This window comes from Oncorhynchus kisutch, linkage group LG7 (assembly GCF_002021735.2).
Source record: "Oncorhynchus kisutch isolate 150728-3 linkage group LG7, Okis_V2, whole genome shotgun sequence".
Lineage (NCBI taxonomy): Eukaryota > Metazoa > Chordata > Actinopteri > Salmoniformes > Salmonidae > Oncorhynchus > Oncorhynchus kisutch.
In genome coordinates this window covers 11,925,961-11,949,059 of record NC_034180.2, presented here as the reverse complement: position 1 = coordinate 11,949,059, position 23,099 = coordinate 11,925,961, and the positions used below count along the sequence as shown (strand labels likewise).

General features: G+C 43.9%; 1 protein-coding gene across 1 annotated transcript in view; it reads right to left on the bottom strand.

The window, feature by feature from the left end:
- LOC109894191 (catenin alpha-2) overlaps positions 1–23,099 on the bottom strand; it is a 690,086-nt gene that overhangs the window by 176,116 nt on the left and 490,871 nt on the right.

Below are 23,099 nucleotides of genomic sequence, written 5' to 3'. Positions count from 1 at the left end.
ATAAAATAAGAACTTGAGGCTACTGCAATACACACCGATTGAGGAGAGTACTGAGCAAATCAGATGGTGGTGACAGACATCAGATGAAGACGACTTGCAGGGGAGCAACTGCGGAACCGTTTCGGAGAAATTCCGTCAAGCATGAAACCAAGTAAAGCAAGTGAAGTGCTGTGGGCTTTGGAGGTACACACGCAATTGTAACTAGGTGGGTTTCTGAACATGCTAACTAGGCCACTTGGACTTAAAGCTCTCAACAAATGATGCCCGTTGTTGTTAGTGAATGAGTGACTAAAAATACAAAAATATAGCTTCTTTCTCAAGGGTCTTTAGCTGTCATCGAATAAAACCTCATTTTGTTAGTGAGTAAGCAACTAGAAAGACAAAACAGAGAGAGAGAGAGAGAGGGGTCAATATGAGACCTTGTCTTGTTGGAGAACAATTAGGAGTTTCTGTGGTGTTAGCGGCAGCTAGCCCTTCTTTCTGCCCCCTCTTCCCTCAGGCCATCTTAGACAGCCCGCAGCTGGTTGCAGTCACAAGTGTCACCTCACGCTACATGACAATAACATCTCTCTCTCCCTTTCTCTCTCCCTCTCTCTCTCTCTCCCTGTCTTTCACTTTCTCTTTCTCTGTTTCTTCCTTTTCTCTATCTCTCTCTCTCTCAAAAAATTGAAAAATGAAGTGGTGGCCATTAAATATTGATGGCACACCAAAGGCGAGCGATGTTCCATTTCAAGCGACACGGGGGCTGCAGTAACGTAGGTGAGATTCCATCTATTGTCTCAGGGATCGACGAGGAGGGGGGGGGGGGCAAACAGGGGGCAGGTGACATGCAGTGTTCCCTAGGGGGCCTGGGAAATGGACTTGGGCATGCCGGGCCGGGCGGTTGGCTGGTTGGCGGTTGAATGCATTGTCATGCCTCAAGCCGTGAACAGTTAATAGGTATAAAACAGATTGCCTATCAGAGATATAAAATCCATTACTGCCTGATGGAATCAAAGGAGAATCACTGCCAGAGAGAAGGATAAACAATTGATTGTTTATGGGCTACGGCGAGCGTAAATAATGCTGAAGCTGAGACTGATATTCCAAAGCATTCTATTAATTACCTTAGTAGACTCCCTTTCATTTTCGCAGTGACCCCTTTGGAGCGTATGGGGTCCCATTTGGAGGCCTATGATGATGAAAGCGGAGATAACCTTTACGTCGGGGGCTGCCATTAAATATGACATAAAGATGCTATCATTAATGTTGTGTTATGAATTTGTTTTGGATGATTTAATAGGGTGATTAGGGTGGGCGATGAGGCGGCTTGATTCCTACGGGCCGGGGTTAGATGTCAGGGGTTAGGGATCGCACACAGCTACACTTCTTAACCTCTTCTCAGACAGGCGGGAGGGATTTGACGGAGAGGAGAAGACAGAAGGAGAGGGGAGTAAAGATGACAGAAAAGGGAGACGTAGAGAACGAGAGATAAATAAATGGCACAATATATGGAAAAAAATGAAGATGAGGGAATGCAAAAAAGAGGGAGAGACAAAGAGATGAGGGGAGTGAAAAATTGGGTGTACGGTATGTAGGGGACTTAAATAGAATCCTTGAATCCTTGAACATATGGGGACGTAAGAAGGCGGGTTTAAACAAACACCCTTTAACAAACTCTGTTTGCGGCATTCAACATGAATTCAGTTACAACCAGGTGCTGGCTACACTGACGGTTCGGTCCATTAGAAGTCGTCTCTTACCGCAATACCTTAGCGCATCAAAGATCCAAATCAACAGATTGTACAGAGACACCGATGATGCACCAGTCAAAGCAACAGTAGAGCATACAAAATTAATTGCCCGGTTGCCATAGCAACCCCGTTCCAATTCCACCTTACAGTGGAGTGTGTTAACATCATTATCTTGGTGGGAAGAGAGAACAACCTAACATTTACAGACGTAGGATCTGAATTTGATCACACTTTTGCCGCTGAGAATTTTCCTGCACAGAACGAAATGCAAACGTGTAGTTTATTCGAGATTTACAAAGGCTTCTAAAGTTTGTAATGCCAAACTTGACTTTCCCCAATGAACAATGTATCAGCCTCTACAAAAATGTCCATTATTTAGAATATACATAATAATTCACATTTCCTGTTGCCGAAGGATAATATCGCAGCTGTAGCAAACTGGCTCAAATTAAGACCCTACATCTGTACATGCTCTCCCATCCTAGCCTAGCAAAGAAGCAGTGTAATACTAATATGGAGGGTAGTGTAGATACTGGACATGCCGACGAGTGGTACGGACGATCATTTACATCAACGGTTAGACCTGTCTTGGATGTGAACACCATATCCTCATTGTGTCACTATGGGAGCGTTTCACAGGTCTCGTCCACTCTATTACAGAGCCGTCACAAGACTACAGCCACTCCGTTATACAGCGCTAGATACGGGAGACAATGGTGAGCCTTATGGCCTCCGATGTGACGTTCCCCATATTACAGGCCTACATATCGTTGTGTATGTCCTTGGCTAGATATCAGTCTTGTTGGAGTGTTCATTATTTGCTTTCCAATATGGGACCTGGTGCTGCTGTACAGCTTAAATTACACTTGAAGAAATGTTTGATTGAATATTGAAAGGTCCCAAATGACACACTATTCCCAATATATTGCAATACTTTTAACCGGGCCCTGTCTCTGTTGACTGAACTATAGATTTTTTAAAGGAGATGATGTGCTAAGGAGGATGTATGTGTCGTGTTACCATTCTCCTTATGATACTGAAAGCAGAACAGAACAATCGACGTCATCTGACGTCTATTTGTCTATTTCGTGCCCCAATCGGAATTCAGATCAGACCTCTCCGACTCCCTTCCTTCCTTCTTTCATTCTTTTGTTTATTTTTTTGGGGGGGGGGGAGGTCGTTCTCCGTGCATGGTGCCTCGATGGTTCTGTCACTCTCAATGTGTTTGTCACCGCAAGGGCTATAAACATTATTGTTTCCCATTAGGCCTGAAATTGCTTCCCATCAAAACAAGACACACAACAAATTGCGAGAGGGGAATGCCCCCAACAGATCACACTAAACGGCGATGGCCCCCCTCTTTAAAATCACGCCTCCACCGCCCGAGAGCATTCTCTGGCCAATCATAGAAATTTAAACGGTGTCCGGGCCCCTAGAGCCCCTCTGTCTGTCCACATGGTCTTATTTGGGTCCCTGGGAGAAGTAGGCACAGGTGAAGGTCATGACCCAAGGGTTATACACTCCAATAGATATATTAAAGAGCAGGAACAACTTCCTGTCCAATATAACAACCAATCAGAGACCTCTATTTACAGACATGTAACAATGGAGTGATGAGCTACTTTAAGTGACAGCCTTAAGAGTTGGCAAGACAGCACACACAGATCTAGGATCAGGCTAACGGAGTGGACTGTTCAGCCTAGCATTTTCTTACCTTTCTCATGAGGGTTTATTCAAGTGACACTCTTGTCCTGTTTTTTATTATTGTTACTGTTTCGAAATATTGTCTGGTCTGGTTCAAGAGGAGTGAGATCTTCACAGACACACTTAGCATATGGGTTTATGGGGAGACTTGAATAGGTCCCCCTTGTAAAAGAGACGTGGTCTCAATGAGAATAACCGGTATGAATAAAGAAATGAAAACACTGCACTCCAATTCCCTTGGGTATTGTTCTGTTCAAGACGATTGAGATCGATGACAACCCATGGTAAGCAAACGTCTTTGTATGCAGCGAGGCAGTGAGTGTCAATGACTGAATGGGAATGTCTACATTCCTAGGCCTATTTGGGGCCACGGCCAGGTCTAATAGTTCTGGCCTCTGAAAGAGAATGAGAAAACAGGAAGTCCATTGAAATAGATATGATTCCTCCCATTCATGTAATGTATTGCTGTTATGCCCTTGGGCCAAGGCCCCTGCAACCAGAGGAAGCATGGATTTTCCTCCATATAGATGTTGAGCAGCATTAGGAATTAATGGTTTCACACACACACACACACACACACACACACACACGCTCCTCAGCCTCGGTCCTAATGGTAATAGAGCACGGTGCACCAAACAATGAGGAGAAACCCTCAGTCTCATAATCTGGATGGATAGGCCAGGGCTGCAAGCCCATATTTAACTAGGCTTGGGGAATGCAACAAAAGGCAAACCCACCTGGCATACACACAAGTGTGTGTTTTAAATTGTTCTTCAGCTCTTAAGGTTTCTTGGAGAACTCTTTCCCAATAGAGAGTCCCACCGTAACGCCGGCCCGTTTTGGACTTCTAACCCTTTTTAAACATGTGTTTGAGCTACAGACTTCTGGGTTGTACCACTGGATTTGTCTATTTCCATTAACGGGGGCTGAGCTAGAGCGGTGTTTGTGAGCCAAGGGCAGATCCCGAAGGGGTCCAGGGCCGGGTCTTTTTTACAAAAATGTCAAAGAAAAAGCTGAGTGTCACAAACACACACGTTTCGCTCTATGACGCTCACGAGCTACACAGTAGTCAGTAGAAAGTAAGAGGTTTTTCTACAATCCCAGGACAGAGTGTCTATAATACTGTAGAAATCTCACTAATTTGCTGTCACAAACTCCATACTTCACACAGTTGTCACTGACTAGTTGGATTTTCGTTTCCCGCTATGCAAATCAATTCTGTAGTTACAGTATTCATATTAATTCATGTTATCAGGTTTTTGGTTTAGTGACCTTATATTATGTCAACTCGTTTCGTCTTCTACTTGTAGCCATGGTTGTCCTGAAAATAAAATGGGGAAAAACTTAATTGTGAGGCTAAATATAAAGGCTGGACATACAGATACATTCTTAAAGGCTCCAGAAATGTAACATTTCTTGTGTTGGGTCAAGAGTTAAATTAACACTGTAAAAAGTTGCATTAACACTGTAAAGAGTTAAATTAACACTCAGTGGTGTAAAATAAACTTAATGTTAGTTTATTACAGTCAAATTACCAAATCTAGTGGCCTCATGGGTGAAACATTGTTAATATATTTCAGAAAATCTGGTGTTTCTATGTCAAAATATTTTGTCATATTTCAGTCTTCTGTGATATACAGTACCAGTCAAACGTTTGAACAAACCTACTCATTCAAGGGTTTTTCTTTATTTTTAAAAATTTTTTATATTGTAGAATAATAGGGAAGACATAAAAACTATGAAATGGCACATATGGAATCATGTAGTAACTCAAAAAGTGATTCAAAAAAGATTATTCAAAGTAGCCACCGTTTTGCCTTGATGACAGCTTGCACATTCTTGGCATTCCTAAAGTCTGTGAGTATCCATAGCAACGGCTCCGCCTGGGCTGCTCCATGAAGAGCGGAGAGAGCAGTTAGCTGTTAGCTACTTTTCACCTCACTCCAAATTCCAACAAAACTCAAGGAACATTATTATTTTCTGTGATATAATCTCTCCTATTTTTATAGAAATTAAAACACTTCTGACACCATGTTATGATCTTAGTCATATATGGCTGTACTGCACAGCAGAACCAATGCAAATTGCTCAGCATAAAAATGTTAGTGATTCATTTAGTGATACCCGAGCCCTGCCCACACCCTAGTTATTGATGAAAAAACAGGCCCTACCCGGTCCTAACCCGATGTATAATGTCCGGGCTCGTCAGGCTCTGGTCGGGTAGCAGAGCTCTACCTGTAACTTGGCCCTGAAAAGAAGCCCTTATTAAATATGTAATGTATTGTCTTAAATAATAACAATTTTATGACAACATATTAACTTACGATGTCACTTGAAGGCCACAGGACAGAAAATGAATGAATGCAACAACCATGTCTCTGTCACTAGCAAACACAGTCATGGGTGGTACTGGTGACAAAAAAAAAATCACTCGACAGGCACCCTGGGAAATATGCAAATAAGGTTTTAAACCCTACAGCAGGGCCTCCTGTCTGGGTTGGCGCCCCCCCCCCCCCCCCCTTGGGTTGTGCCGTGGCGGAGATCTTCGTGGGCTATACTCGGCCTTGTCTCAGGATGGTAAGTTGGTGGTTGAAGATATCCGTCTAGTGGTGTGGGGGCTGTGCTTTGGCAAAGTGGGTGGGGTTATATCCTTCCTGTTTGGCCCTGTCCGGGGGTGTCATTGGATGGGGCCACAGTGTCTCCTGACCCCTCCTGTCTCAGCCTCCAGTATTTATGATGCAGTAGTTTATGTGTCGGGGGGCTAGGGTCAGTTTGTTATATCTGGAGTACTTCTCCTGTCCTATACGGTGTCCTGTGTGAATTTAAGTATGCTCTCTCTAATTCTCTCTTTCACCCTTTCTTTCTCTCTCCCGGAGGACCTGAGCCCTAGGACCATGCCTCAGGACTACCGGGCATGATGACTCCTTGCTGTCCCCAGTCCACCTGGCCGTGCTGCTGCTCCAGTTTCAACTGTTCTGCCTGTGATTATTATTATTTGACCATGCTGGTCATTTATGAACATTTGAACAAATTGGCCATGTTCTGTTATAATCTCCACCCGGCACAGCCAGAAGAGGACTGGCCACCCCACATAGCCTGGTTCCTCTCTAGGTTTCTTCCTAGGTTTTGGCCTTTCTAGGGAGTTTTTTCCTAGCCACCGTGCTTCTACACCTGCATTGCTTGCTGTTTGGGGTTTTAGGCTGGGTTTCTGTACAGCACTTTGAGATATCAGCTGATGTACGAAGGGCTATATAAATACATTTGATTTGATTTGATTTGATTTGGTCCTGGAGGGCTGAAACATTTCTGGTTTTGTGCGCGTGTGTGCGTATTAGGTGCACGCACACACATACACACACAGAAGCCAGTATCGCAGAGGAGAGGACATAACGACATTAGTCATCCAGGCTGCCTGGAGAACCACATGCTAATGTGTCATTTAAGCGCTGTAGGGAGGCGGAGGATTAAGAGATCATGCCACCCAAAGTAAAAAAAAAGAGAGCAGAATCAGAGGATGTTCAGAGAGAGAGAGGAAGCTTCTCACTTAGACACCTGTGACTTAAAGGGGCAATCTGGGATTCCAACGACGACAAAGAGTCAATAGCTATACGGCTATTCATTTAAATGAAGTCCAAAAATAGATTTTCCAACCCTCGATTTCACTGTGAATTAGGACCTGCATGTAATTATATGAGTTTCACACTAGGAGAAATGAGATAAGCAAAGATGAAAAGATAAGAGAGGAGACACTCATAAACCATTGTGTTGTATTGCATTGTCATAACACACATCATGGCGGAAGAGTGTACTATATCAAAGCCATGACTTTGTATTCAAAGTCAAAACCCCTGTCCGCGCTTTTGTGTTTTTTCTTTCTTCCAAGAATTGATAATCGCCCTGGCCTAGTTGCCAGCTAGAGCTCTTCCGAATCTGCATTACGTAGATTATGAAACGGGGAAACACAGCGGCCGGAATTCTAACCAGGGAGGGAAAAAACCCGTCAATCACACTAAACCTGTTATAAGCAGGTTCGCTCGGGCTCCTAGTAGAATGCTGGATAAAATCAGTCAAAATCAGCCCCCCCCCCCCCCCAAAACCCCACTGAATACCTCAGAGCTGAATATGTATCCTATAGTACACCACTTATAGATGTGTATCTGCGTTTCATGTCTAGTTGGGTCACGTCAACACATTGTGCCATTATACACTGGTGCATAACTGTTATTACTAACACTGCCATGCATAATCAGAAGCTTGTCGGAATCAACCTTCATACACATGGTAGTTAAGTCAAATCAATGCATTGTGCCATATACCCTAGTGCTAACTGTTATTACCACCATTACAATGTACATTATAGTCTTCGTAATTGTTACAATTATATAAACATAGCTATGTCACGTCAATACATACCATACACCCTAGTCACCAGAGCCTAGTGCTATAACTAGATAACATTAAATATTACTGTCGTTCACATCATTACATTGTATATCATTATACATATATTTGCCCGAACTCCCTCACATCGAGCCATGGAGAATGTATTGCTCGTAATAAAATTGTTGTCAAAACGTCATCGAAATGTTCTCTCGACGTTGGCCCTACGACGATGAATCATAGGTTGCAGTGGTTGAATCCTATGCCTCGTGTTTCCCCACGGCCAGGTCACAGCTGTGGTCTCCCGGGTGTGTGTGTGTGTGTGTGTGTGTGCCCACCCAGGCTGTGCCCACACACCTTCCCACACAGGTCCATTATCCACCTTGACAACACAATAGGGAACAGCAACCAACAACCCCCCCCATCCATCCATCCATCCATCACTATTCATCCATCCATCCATCCATCACTATTCATCCATCCATCCGCCACACACGGATCATGCGTGTATTTCGCGACACAGACCACATAGCGGAGTATGCATGTTGGGGTTTCGTGGTTTCACTTCTATCTCCCCAACGTGTTGTCAATGGCTCCCATTCACAGACCGTAAGGGTCTCCCAACTGCTCATTGTTTCCCCGATTCATTCTCTACGGGGACTCTTTCCCTTCATTCATTTTCTCTGGTTCTGGGTGGCGTCGTGGCGGTAAGCTCATACTCCTCTCTAGGTACGGCGGCGGTTGGATAATGGAAGCGGTAATGGCCAAGTGACTCCAGCTCACCCAGGAGACTGGCTGGCTGGATGGATGGATGGATGGTAGAGACAGCTACTAAGAGTGCTCGACGTGCAACAGCTGGGACCAACATGCGGTTCCTTCGCTTCTCACTCAGTCCCCGCTCCAATCACTCATGGATTGTAGTGCACTCAGCGCAAATTGCTTTGCCGTGCTCCGCCGTGCACCGTTCCCTCCTCCATTCCCCACTCCCTACCCACTAATAGCGGAAGAAGACGTGCAATTCTCGGGCCGAGGCAGACAGAAAATGATATGGATGTCCAGTGCAATGTGAGAGAGCAGGGAAAGGGAATGAGGGAGGAGAACAGAGGAGGAGATGATGAAGGGATCTGCGTACAATAAGGGGGAACGCTGGAGGCAGACAGCCAAAGAAAGAGAGAGAGAAAGAGAGGTAGAGCAGAAAGAGAGAATGATAGAGAGATAGAAAGAGAATTGAAAGATACCCTGTCTATTGGAGAGAGAGAGAGATAATAATAATATGGTCAGACAACAAAAGAAGAGAGGGGAGAGAGCTTTTCTTTTTTGGTTTGGCACAAAGCGCCCGTCTCATTCTCTCAAGATCAATGTGTTAAATGATATCAATTCCGGCTCCTTGTCAATTCAATTAAGGCCCAATGCAAGGAACAATTACTGTCCACGTTGGTTACACTGACTCCAGGCTTAGAGAATGAAGAAAAAGTGAGAGGGAGGGGAGATAGAGAGAGAGGGGGTACACTGACTCCTACAGAAAGAGAGAGCGAGAGAGAGGGAGAGAGAGAGAAAGAGAGAGGGAGATAGAGAGAGAGAGGACCCTGACTCCTAGAGAGAAAGAGAGAGGGAGATAAACCACATTGGGTTAACAGTAGATAATGGCTCAGCAGGATCCTCAATAAGATAAGTTGAGCTGCTCTACAGCGGTGTGTGTTTGTATGTGTGTGTGTGTGTGTGTGTGTGTGTGTGTGTGTGGGTGTGTGTGTGTGTGTGTGTGTGTGTGTGTGTGTGTCGGTGGTTCCAGGGATGAGCAGCAACGCTTTTGACTAGTTCTCATTAAGTGGAGCTTAAAGAGCTACAGCGAAACTGCGACCATCAACCTGGTTTGATTACAGGAAAATAAACCAGGCTCTGCATGCCTCCCCAGTGAGCCTCTTTAAGTGTAGAATGTGGTGAGATGAAATGAGAAAATATGATTATACTGGGTTTTATCCTGGAATTAACAAACAGATTAACCAGCAGAAAATGAGGTCTTTCGAACTCAGTTTTTCTGATTAGGTATAGGCATATATTCATCAGTGTCATACCTGACACCCTAGACCCTAGACCCACTCCAATATGCTTACCGCCCCAATAGGTCCACAGACGACGCAATCGCAACCACACTGCCCTAACACATCTGGACAAGAGGAATACCTATGTGAGAATGCTGTTCATCGACTACAGCTCTGCATTTAACAAACATCATAGCACCTGTGCAACTGGGTCCTGGACTTCCTGACGGGAAACCCCCAGGTGGTGAGGGTAGGTAACAACATCTCCGCCCCGCTGATCCTCAACACTGGGGCCCCACAAGGGTGAGTTCTCAGCCCTCTTCTGTACTCCCTGTTCACCCACGACTGCGTGGCAGACGACACTACAGTGGTAGGCTTGATTACCAACAACGACGAGACGGCCTACAGGGAGGAGGTGAGGGCCCTCGGAGTGTGGTGTCAGGAAAATAACCTCACACTCAACGTCAACAAAACAAAGGAGATGATCGTGGACTTCAGGAAACAGCAGAGGGAGCACCTCCCTATCCACATCGACGGGACAGTAATGGAGAGGATAGAAAGTACACATCAAGGACAAACTGAAATGGTCCAACCACACAGACAGCGTGGGCAACCTCAGGAGGCTGAAGAAATTTGGCTTGTCACCAAAAACACTCACTTTTACAGATGCACAATCGAGAGCATCCCGTAAGGCTCTCCAGAGGGTAGTGAGGTCTGCACAACGCATCACCGGGGGCAAATCGCCTGCCCTCCAGGACACCTACACCACCCGATGTCACAGGAAGGCCAAAAAGATCATCAAGGACAACAACCACCCGAGCCACTGCCTGTTCACCCCGCTATCATCCAGAAGGTGAGGTCAGTACAGGTGCATCAAAGCAAGGACCAAGAGACTGAAAAACAGCTTCTATCTCAAGGCCATCAGACTGTTAAACACCTGTCACTAACTGCCAACATACTGACTTAACTCCAGCCACTGGACAAATGTATGTAATAAATGTATCACTAGCCACTTTAAACAATGCCACTTTATATAATGTTTACATACCCTACATTAGTCATCTCATATGTATATACTGTACTCTATACCATCCACTGCATCTTGCCTATGATTGTTATGGGTGTATGATGGCATCAATGCCTCTGTCTCGTCCTTTAACATTCAAACAATGATGTTCTATACCATCACTCATTCATATATTTTTATGTACATATTCATATTCATTCATTTACACTTGTGTGTATAAAGGAATTGTTGTGAAATTGTTAGGTTAGATTTCTCGTTGGATATTACTGCATTGTCGGAACTGGAAGCACAAGCATCTCGCTACACTCGCATTAACATCTGCTAACCATGTGTATGTGACAAATAACATTTGATTTGATTTGATACTTCAGTAAAAGTAAAGATACCTTAATAGCAAGTGACTCAAGTAAAAGTGAAACCCAGTAAACTACTACCGGAGTAAAAGTATAAAAGTATTTGGTTTTAAATAAATTTAAATATCAACAGTAAATGGAATTGCTAAAATGTACTTAAGTATCAAAAGGAAAAGTATAAATCATTTCAAATTTCTTATATTAAGCAAACCAGACTGCACAACTTTTTTTAAATATCGCACACAGACATCATTTACAAACAAAGCATTTGTGTTTAGTGAGTCCGCCAGGTCAGAGGCAGTAGGGATGACCAGGGATGTTCTTTTGATAAGTGTGTAAATTTGACCAATTTCCTGTCAAAATATAACAAATATTTTTGAGTGTCAGGGAAAATGTGAAAAAAGTACATTATTTTCTTTAGGAATGTAGTGAAGTAAAAGTTGCCAAAAATATAAATAGTAAAGTACAGATACCCTCAAAAAACGACTTAATTAGTACTTTAAGGTAACCATTGGTTAAGTTTGTTAAAGGTGCAGTGGTATTACATAACCAAGTAGGCCCATAAAAAGTCACAATAAATGCGTGCGTGTGGGGGTCATAGGTTATAGATCAGATATGAATACTTACCCTTAACCTTTAGTCCGACATTGAATACTGACAACTACTGCCCGGCCCCAACAAACACGCGCACACACACACACGCGCACGCACACACAAACACACGCGCACGCACACACACACACACACACACACACACACACACACACACACACACACACACACACACACACACACACACACACACACACACACACACACACACACACGTGTGGTTTCCACTTCACTACATTCCAAAAAAAAAAGCCTTGGCTCGCCTGGTTTGTCTCAGTGTCTGCTGTTTACATGGCCAGTAATGGTATCACAACGCCGTGTTGTTTTTAAATGGGTTCTCCTGCCATTCTGGTTTAGTGTAGCTCCCATAGCTGTGCGTCTGAGGAGGAGCAAGCCTTCTAACAGGCTTTATGCATACTCTTTAAATTACACACACACATGCAGGCGCACGCACGCACACACACACACACACACACACGCACACACACACACACGCACGCACGCACACACACACATACACATGCACAATCACACACACACACGCACACGCACAAGCACACACACACACACACACACACACACACACACACACACACACACGCACAAACACACACACACACGCACGCACGCACACACACACATACACACGCACAATCACACACACACACGCACACGCACAAGCACACACACACACACACACACACACACACACACACACACACACACACACACACACACACACACACACGCACAAACACACACACACACGCACGCACGCACACACACACACACACACACACACACACACACACACACACACAAATACACACACACAGGCACAGACACTTTGGAGCTGCTCTGTGCTGTCTGATGGTATTATGGTCTGTGGCCAAGGGACAAGCAGTGGACACATAAAAGAGTGGGAATCCTAAGCTAATCATGAGCTATATAGAGGACATGTGCAGAATGCGTGGATTCATGTACATGTGTGATGCGCATAATGGTCAGACATGCTATTTATTTATTTTTTTAAGTATTATTATATCCCAAAAAGATTTCTGGAAACCAGAATCGTGCAACCAGGGATTTCTGGAAAACCTGGGAACTATGGAAAAGTTACTGGAATTTTGCTAACGTCAGCATGCACGCATCAAATTGCTGATGCAAAAAGTTAAGTGGAATCTGAGTGGAGGAGGAAGTAACTGGGTTCACCTACTTGTTCCGGAATCCTCTCTTACATTAAGAGCATCACTTAAGCAATACTGACAGCTCTGTGTTCTTGTGGCATAGCACTATAACAATGGGGTCAAAGAGCAATTGTACCTAACAAAAATAAAAATAAAATTCTGTTATATCCAACATGGGGAAGATATATTCAATTTGACTGCTTAAAGGGGCCATCAGATCTGCAGTTGCTACATCCACTTTTGTACTCATAATTTGATGATATGAACCCATTGGCTCTTGAAGAATATAACGTATAAATGCCTCATGAACTTAGTTCAACTGTCGTACCCCATCAGAACCTAAAATACAAACTTGCTTTCACAGTACATCGATGTTTGTAAACAGAGAAAATAGAAACAAACACTGTATAGCCTCAAAACATGTTTAAAATGGATGGTCGGTCATTGCATCCATAGCTCTGTCTATGAATTTGAGAGTGGGTACATTTATCCAGCCCCATCTGTCAGGTTGTTACCGAACTAAGAGGCAGGGGAGTACACTTTGTTAGTGTTTCTACTGCTGATTGCCGCTTTAACTGATGTATCCTTACTTGATGAGTCGTTCCTGAAAACACACTAAATCCTTTGCTTGAGGAGACATAATGTAACAGGCTGCAAATGTTTAAAAATAGAAGGCAAAAGAGGGTCGGAGAGGAGAGGGAAACAAAGAGATAATATTAAGTGTGTTGGGCTGAGGGCCAAGGTCTGCAGTACGGAGGGAGGGAGAAGGACGAGGAGGAGGAGAAGGAGGAAGGCGTTGAGGGGGTGAGGGCTGGCTATCAGGCTGACACTAACCCCCTCCAATTCCCGCTGCAGGAGAGGCAGCGAGACAAGAGCTCCAGCGCTGCCTGCAGTCTGCATGCTCCGAATGGCAAGTGGTTCGGGAGGAGAGAGAGAGAGAGAGAGAAGCAAGAGGGGGAGGTGACACTCCTCTCAGCAGTGAGGGAGAGAGAAGGGGGAAAAATGAGGGAGGAAAACACGGAAGAGAGAGAGGGGGAAAGTCCCAACATCACTGACGCACACTGTTTCACCGAAGGGCCAGTAGACGCCTATTTATCAAGCACAACGAGGGGCTATTTCTGGCTCTCCGGTGTGGAGGGGGGTCCGTAGCACCAGCACCGCATGACCGACAAACACAGAACTAAACAGGAAGAAGAACAACAAGCAGTTCTCATGAACACATTGTGATTAGTAACAAGCAGTAGCAGTACGGAACATGTATGACTTTCTCCCATTAACACCTCTCTTTATTTTCCCTACGGCACCAAAGTGGTTGAATCTCAGTAAACAGTGCTGCCAAGCTGTGTGTGTGTGTGTGTGTGTGTGCGTGTGCGTGCACACGTACGTGCGCGTTTGTGTGTGTGTGGGTGTGTGTGTGTGTGTGCATGCATGTGTGTGCACGCTTGCCCACGTATGAGTGCGTATGACTTCACATCTGTACGTCTGCCCGGAGCTTGCTAAGAAATGTGCTGTTTTCCCTGTGAAACCCCTGCATCGCTTACTGTGTACCTATGGAGCGTGAGTGGGATGCAGACCAGATAGACAGCAACTTCTGCAGCCCCAGTCAGACACAGACCAAACCTGGGCAGTGAAAAAGTTAGGCACAAATATCATACCCCCAAAAATGCTAACCTCCCTTGTTATTGTAATGGTGAGACGTTAGCATGTCTCGGAGGTACGATATAAAATGCTAATCTCCCTTGTTATTTTAATGGTGAGACGTTAGCATGTCTCGGAGATATGATATAAAATGCTAACCTCCCTTGTTATTTTAATGGTGAGACGTTAGCATTTCTCGGGGGTATGATATGAAATGCTAGCCTCCCTTGTTATTTTAATGGTGAGACGTTAGCATGTCTCGGAGGTATGATATAAAATGCTAATCTCCCTTGTTATTTTAATGGTGAGACGTTAGCATGTCTCGGAGGTATGATATAAAATGCAAACCTCCCTTGTTATTTTAATGGTGAGACGTTAGCATTTCTCAGGGGTATGATATGAAATGCTAGCCTCCCTTGTTATTTTAATGGTGAGACGTTAGCATGTCTCGGAGGTATGATATAAAATGCTAATCTCCCTTGTTATTTTAATGGTGAGACGTTAGCATGTCTCGGAGGTATGATATAAAATGCAAACCTCCCTTGTTATTTTAATGGTGAGACGTTAGCATTTCTCGGGGGTATGATATGAAATGCTAGCCTCCCATGTTATTGTAATGGTGAAAGGTTAGCATGTCTTGGGGGTGTGATATTTATGTAACTTTCTCACTCATCATTATTCACGATTCATTCAGGATTATCCATAATCATGGTAGCATCGACATTCATGTAGAAGTGTTCAGAAACATATTATATTCTTCTTTACAATACAAATTACTCCAGAATTACACAATACATTATTTACCATTCATTTACATTGGGCACAAAATAATCTGAAACACAACCAAAATAAACCGCAAATGCATCCAACAAGTATGTCGAGTCACAAGCTTGATGTAGTCATTGCGTGCTACACATATGGGACCAACTACTTAACTTTTTACTACTTGAATACACATACTGTACAAGTGGATTTGTCAAAACACTTTTGGTCCCCTAAAATGGGAGGGGACTATGAACAAAAAAGTGCTGTAATTTCTAAACGGTTCAGCTGATATGAATGAAAATACCCTCAAATTAAAGCTGACTGTCTGCACTTCAGCCTCATAGTCATTGTTGGATTTAAGAGCCAACAGAATAAAAAATGCTTCACTGTCCCAATAATTACAGAGGCCACTATAGTGCACTACCTTTGACCAGACACTTATGTGGGCCCTGGTCAAAAGCAGTGCACTATGGAATAGGGTGCCCTTGTCAATCCGTTTAAGGAACTGTTCTCAATACTGGGCGATGTAATCCCATTCCATCATCGTAGTTCTCCTTTCATTTCCCGCCCCTCGGTGATGGATCAGCTAGAGGGATCTGCCGTCGCGTTTAGGGGCGGCGAGAGATTTCCGTGCCCTGTGGTGGTGGACCCGGGGCACCTGGGAGACATCGTGGCGGTGAGTCAGACAAAAATCACCATCAGGAGGGGGCCACTCCATTAGTCTCAAGCCCATACATGACCCCAAAGAGTGGGGAGCTGAGCTGAGCTGAGGGGGTAGGCTATATCTTAGATCATTCAAATAAGCACACGAGGCACTGAATGTGGTTCTTAAAAGAAGCACACCGGCAAATACAAATGTGTAGTAGCACACACACACACACACATACACACACACACCACTTAACTGCTGTGGGTCAGGAGGGTGTGTGTCTGTAACCCTACCCACCCCAATCCCACTCACTTCCCCTCTCCATGGCAGTGCCTGTTGACACATTGCTCACTGTCTCCTGGTCTGCCTCCCCACCTCCCCACAGGTCGGGTCATGGTGACCCCCAGTCTAAGTGATACTGCACAGCCAGGCCACAGCCAGGATTAAAACTCAGCAAATTGGCACCAGCTAGAGCCCCGGAGGGGGAATTGATATCACACTACCACACTCTTCTGCCTGTTTCTCATTTTTCTCCAAACATATTTGCTGTCTTTCGCAATCCACTTCTCACCAAGTGGAAATTTTCTCTGGGCCCCGTTTGGTATGTTTTTTAACTCGGTGTCTGTGTAAGCCACGATCAGACTGGTCCGCTCTGGTTTCGCGAAACTACTCTGGAGGTTGTCCCGGTGCATGTTTGAACGCACACACTCGTGTGCTAACAAGTTCAACCTTCTATTTCCATGGAACTCACAGAGGGCAACTAGTGCTGCCACGCCGTTCCCTCTCAAAAGGCCTGACATGGACTGGGAAAAAATGTGGATATTGAAAAGAACGTCCCGACTTTTGACCGTGTGTAAATGTCGGGTGGTGTGTTTGTCGTGTGAAGGTAAGAGAGAAAAGAGGTGAGAATCTCTTTCTTCCCATTTGTGTTCTATTTATTGAAAGTAATATCAGTAATATCCTTTCAAAGACGACTCTCTGCCTGTGGTGGGTATTCATGGATGCCAAAGGGAAGCCAAGCTTCCCTCAAAAATGTACCACAGATTTTTTTTTGGGGGGGGGCATAATTTTCCTTCAATTCACAAGAGGCTAAATTTACACTACAAAACCAAATGTATGTGGACACCTGATCATCGAACATCTCATTCCAAAATCATGGGCATTCATTTGTTGTTCCCCCCCTTTGCTGATATAACAGCCTCCACTCTTCTGGGAAGGCTTTCCACTAGATGTTGGAACATTGCTGTGAGGACTTACTTCCGTTCAGCTTTAATGCTATTGTCGTGTCTTTTTTCTTCTAAGAGGAAAAATAAACAACTCATAGATGGATGCAGATTAATTATGTATAACCAACAGCCAAATTATACAACTTTCATTTCTCGGAGCAAGAAGAAACGTGCTTTCTCTTTCTCGCTGATACACAAGTTTAGTACAGATTTGGAATATGTTAGCATTAGCGAGGTCAGGCACTGATGTTAGGCCTGGCGTAAGCCAGTGTTCCAATTCATCGCAAAGGTGTTTGATGGGGTTGAGGTCAGGGCTCTGTGCAGGCCAGTCAATTTCTTCCACACAATCTCGACAAAGCATTTCTGCATGGACCTCGCTTTGTGCACGGGGGCATTGTCATGCTGAAACAGGAAAGGGCCATACCCAAACTGTTGCCACAAAGTTGGAAGCACAGAATCGTCTAGAACGTCATTGTATGCTCTAGCGTTAATATTTCCAAACTAGAAAAACAGCCCCAGATCATTATTCCTCCTTTACAAAACTTTACAGTTGGCAATATGCATGCAGGCCGGTAGCATTCTCCTACCGTCCACCAAACCTATATTCGTCCATCGGACTGCCAGATGGTGAAGAATGATTCATCACTCCAGAGAACAAATTTCCACTGCTTCAGAGTCCAATGGCGGTGAGCTTTACACCACTCCAGCCGATGCTTGGCATTGCGTATGGTGATCTTAGGTTTCTGTGTGGCTGCTCGGCCATGGAAACCCATTTCATGAAGCTCCCGACAAACAGGTCTTATGCTGACGTTGCTTCCAGATGCAGTTCAGAACTCGGTAGTGAGTGTTGTAACCGAGGACAAATTAGTTTTCGTCGGTCCTGTTCTGTGGGCTTGTGTGGCCTAACACTTTGTGGTTTAGCTGTTGTTGCTCCTAGAAGTTTCCACTTCACAATAACAGCACTTATAGTTGCCCGGGGCAGCTCTAGCAGGACAGAAATTTGACGAACTGACCTGTTGGAAAGATCATATGGAAAGATCCTGGCATCCTATGACGGTGCCACGTTGAAAGTCACTGAGCTCTTCAGTAAGGCCATTTTACTGCCAATGTTTGTCTATGGAGATTGCATGTAATGTATTTCACTGGAGAAATGATCCGAGCGACCGAAACAGCGCCCCCCATGTCTCTGTATGTATAAGCCATCTATCTGATGCTGTCTGGTCAAAAAGAGTATGACATTGTTGCTGCCTGTAGCATTAAATGCAAGGGCAGCCAGCGAGCATTAATTTAAAAAAAGTATAAAACAATAGCCAATCGCATTGAGCTAAACTGAGTGAGCTCAACTGTGTCGTTCTGCCCCTGAACAGGCAGTTAACCCACTGTTCCCAGGCCGTCATTGAAAATAAGAATGTGTTCTTAACTGACTTGCCTGGTTAAATAAAGGTAAAATAAAAAAATAAAAAAATGGTACTGGCGCACCAGAAAAAGTGTCAAGGGGAGACAGTTTTGATTTGGCTTCAATCACATCCCATCGAGAGCAAAATGTCATTGACAGAAACAACTTGAATTATTGCATCTCGTTGTGTTGTTGTCCTCTGGTGGCTAACTAGCTAGCTAAAATTGTCCCTTTCCTAAATTAGCCATGTATGGGATTTAGAATCGTGGTTTTACTTAATTATCTATACCATCCAATGATTATAACGTTGATTCTGATCCAACCATAAATTCATACGTTGTATCCCTTGGCCTGAGAGGATAGAAGTTCAATATATAGCTAGATGTAGAAGGCTAACGTTAACTAGGTAGCTAATCATTGCCCATGAAAAGAAGTTAGGCTAGCGAGCAAGCATTTTAGCAAGGTACCCGAGGAAAACAACAAAAACAACAAAAAGCGTGTAGACCATTTCGTCAACATGAAAGAGAGGACGATGACATTGTCCTTTCTCATGGAAGAGAGGACGATGACATTGTCCTTTCTCTACAAGTAGGGTGAATCAACATGTTGTTTTCTACGAGTATGCATGCACACTAGGTCGCAATTGTAAATGAGAACTTTTTCTAAACTTGCCTACCTGGTTAAATAAAGGTGAAATAAAAAAATACGCACGCACACAGGCACACACACACACAGATATCAGCACCATGGACAGCCACATCATATTTACCTTACGTTGATTGAACTAAATTGTTTTTGGTATCTTTTAGTGGTCACTGTATTAGACTAAGCATAGCTGAGTTGATGTTGAAATGTTGAAGTTTAAAGAGTGCTGGAATTAGTGGAGGCAGCTCCTGTTTTGCGACTTGCGGTAACTCTCCGTGGTTCTAGATGAATAGCTGTTTAGTAGTAGTCAGAAACATTAACCTGCCTGACCATGCTGTAGGTCATGGAAGTGTCTGTTACATGCAATATACTGTGTGGACTTCACCGGACAGGTTGCAATATATGGCTTTTCCTGTTAACACAATGACGTATTCATAAAAATAAAAAAAACAGGCTCTTGGCTGCAGACAAAAAAACAATCCAGCCTCGAAAGTTGAGAGACAACCTCTCGGATTCTGAGGAAAGTCGATAAAAGCCTGCATCACACTTTCTCCTTTAACAGCCTTCATTCAACGTCTATTGTATGAATAATCAAACGTGTGACGTGTTAGCCTTCAACCAACTTTTCACAAAGCGCCGCTTCACCAGCAAAGAATATCATCAATAATGTGTCACCTAAAAAGGACTGCACTTTCCTCCATAAAGTACACATAACAGTGGTGCTACAAGGATGTCTATAAAGCTTTCCAGAAGTTAAATCCCTTGATAACCTTGAGTACTACCCAAATAATGTATCTTGCTGATGTACACACACTGTCGGAGGATGATGAGATCATCAGCAGGTCCCATGTTGGCCTGGCCAGCAGCAGCAGCTGCTACAGCCTGGAAAACAGCTGGAGAAGGCAGGCCTCCGACCAGCATGGCAGAGCCCTACGAGGAACTTACTGGGAAGTAGTCAGGGTTGCCCCAGGGATGCCTCCTGTGCCCGTTACACTTCATGAGGGTCTGACAGGGTCAGGGCTTCACTCTGGAAGATACAGTACAGTCTTAATTATCCAGGGCCCCCACCCGAAATGGAAGGAGTGAAAGACTGGGCCCTGATAGAGGTGAGGCTCTGCTGAGAAGTATTGTGTACGAGCACAGACCATTGCTAATACGGCTGTTGAAGCTGGTATGTTATTCGCAAATGTTAGCGCTAATGCTAACTAACACTTTCATATACACCACATTACTTCTTCCAATATTGCTGAATTGACAGCTGGAGCTATGCTATGCTTCACCACTAACACAATCGCTAACTTTCAAAAATGGTATTGCTAATATTTCAGATTGCAGCAGAGAGAGAGAGAGAAAGAGAGAGAAGACAGAATAGCATTGGCAGAGCTAATTGTGAGCTAATTTTGTTAACCATTGATTTGCCTCTAAATGGTAGAGGAGGATGCTTAATTCTGAATATTAAACAGAGCCGAGGTAAACAGCAACAAGGAAAATAACGTAAAAATACGCTCCACTTGTCATTGTTTGGCACCAAAAAAACGAAAGAGGCTTTCTCTCTGTGTGCCTGCAGAGGGAAGCGGAAGAAGAGAAGAAGCATGGGGCTGAGGATTTATTTGGTCTTGTCAGAGGGAATTTACCTTCTGCTGATGGGTGCCAAATCAGACAGGCCCAAGGAAAGCAGCGTGGTTTTTACTCAATGGACTATAACGGGGATATTTCTATTTACTGTGTCTTTATGAACTAATATGTCAAACTCTTACCTGGCGGCAAAACTGCTTGAACAATCCCAACGGGTTGCGGTTTTGCCCAGTTTTACCAACTGCGTAGCATTATTAAGTATGGTTAATAGGATAATACAGTGATTTTGGACAATGGCAAATCGATATCATGACATTACATCCACCCCTGCAACATGGTCTCATTGGTACGCATCACATTATAATCATTTTATAAAAGATGTTTCATGCTCCTGACGGAGATGCAAATTGGTAAGAGCATACAGTCGACTCTGACATTGACTCAAGCTCTGACGTTGCCTGTGCTCGAAGCCCAGGAATTACCAGTATTCTTCTTCGTTTTGCCATTACCTCCATATAAGTACATATTAGAACATTAGGATCCTAGCAACATGTCTAAAAACCATCCGCTACGGTAAAGGAACGTGATGATCAAATAGCTCATCAAATATAAATATAAAGTATTGTGTGAACCAGTGCATTTCTAGACACAGTGCCTTCGGAAAGAATACTTTTTCAAATTTTTTTTTTTTTTGATTCCTCATAAATCTACACACAATGGCCAAAACAAGTTTTTATATATGTTGGCTAATTAATAAAAATAAAAACTGAAATATTACATTTATATAAGTATCCATACTCTTTACTCAATACTTTGTTGAAGCACCTTTGGTAGCGACGACAGCATCGAGTCTTCTTGGGTAAGACGCTACAAGCTTGGGACACCTGTTTTATGGGTTTCTCCCACTCTTCTCTGAAGATCCTCTTAAGCTCTGTCAGGTTGGATGTGGAGCATCGCTGCACAGCTATTTTCAGGTCCCTCCAGAGAAGTTTGATCAGGTTCAAGTACAAGCTCTGGCTGGGCCACTCAAGGACTTGTCCCGTAGACACTCCTGCTTTGTCATGGCTGTGCGTTTAGGGTCGTTGTCCTGTTGGAAGGTGAACCTTCACCCCAGTCTGAGGTCCTGAGTGCTCTGGAGCAGGTTTTCATCCAGGATCTCTCTGTACTTTACTCTGTTACTTTGTTCATCTTTGCCTCGATCCTGACTAGTCTCCCAGTCCCTGCCGCTGAAAAGCATCCCCACAGCATAATGCTGCTACCACTATGCACCACCATAGGGATGGCGCCAGGTTTCCTCTAGACATGATGCTTGGCATTCAGGTCAAAATGATAAATCTTGGTTACATCAGACCAGATAATCTTGTTTCTCATGGTCTGAGAGTCTTTAGGTGCCTTTTAGCAAACTCTTTTCTTTTACTGAAGAGTCGCTTCCGTCTGGCCACTGTACCATACAGGCCTGGTTGGTGGAGTGGTTTTGAGATGATTGTCCATCTGGAAAGTTCTCCCATCTCCACAGAGGAACTCTAGAGCTCTAGCAGAGTGACCACCAGGTTCTTTGTGACCCTACTGACTAAAGTCCTTCTCCCCGATTGTTCTGCTCTAAGAAGAGTCTTGGTGGTGCCAAACTTCTTCCATTTAAGAAGGATGCACTGTGTTCTTGGGGACCTTCAATGCTGCAGAAATGTGTTGGTACCCTTCCCCAGATCTGTGCCTCGACACAATCCTTTCTCGGAGCTCTACGGACAATTCCTTCGACCTCATGGCTTGGTTTTTGCTGTGACATGCACTGCCAACTGTGGGACCTTTTATAGAACAGTTGTGTGCCTTTCCAAATCATGTCCAATCAATTGAATTTACCACAGGTGGACTCCAAACAAGTTATAGAATCAATGGAAACATTGATTGAGTCTCATAGCAAAGGGTCTGAATACTTATGTAAACAAGGTATTTCTGTTTTCAATTTTAAATACATTTGGTAAAATTTCTAAAAACCAGTTTTCGCTTTGTCATTATGGGGTATTGTGTGTAGATTGCTGAGGATTTTTATTTTTTATTTAATCCATTTTAGAATTAGGCTGAAACATAACAAGATGTGGAAAAAGTATTAATAAATACATTTATAAAATAAAATTCTTGAAATTAATAGGATCTCTCTCTCTCTCTCTCATTC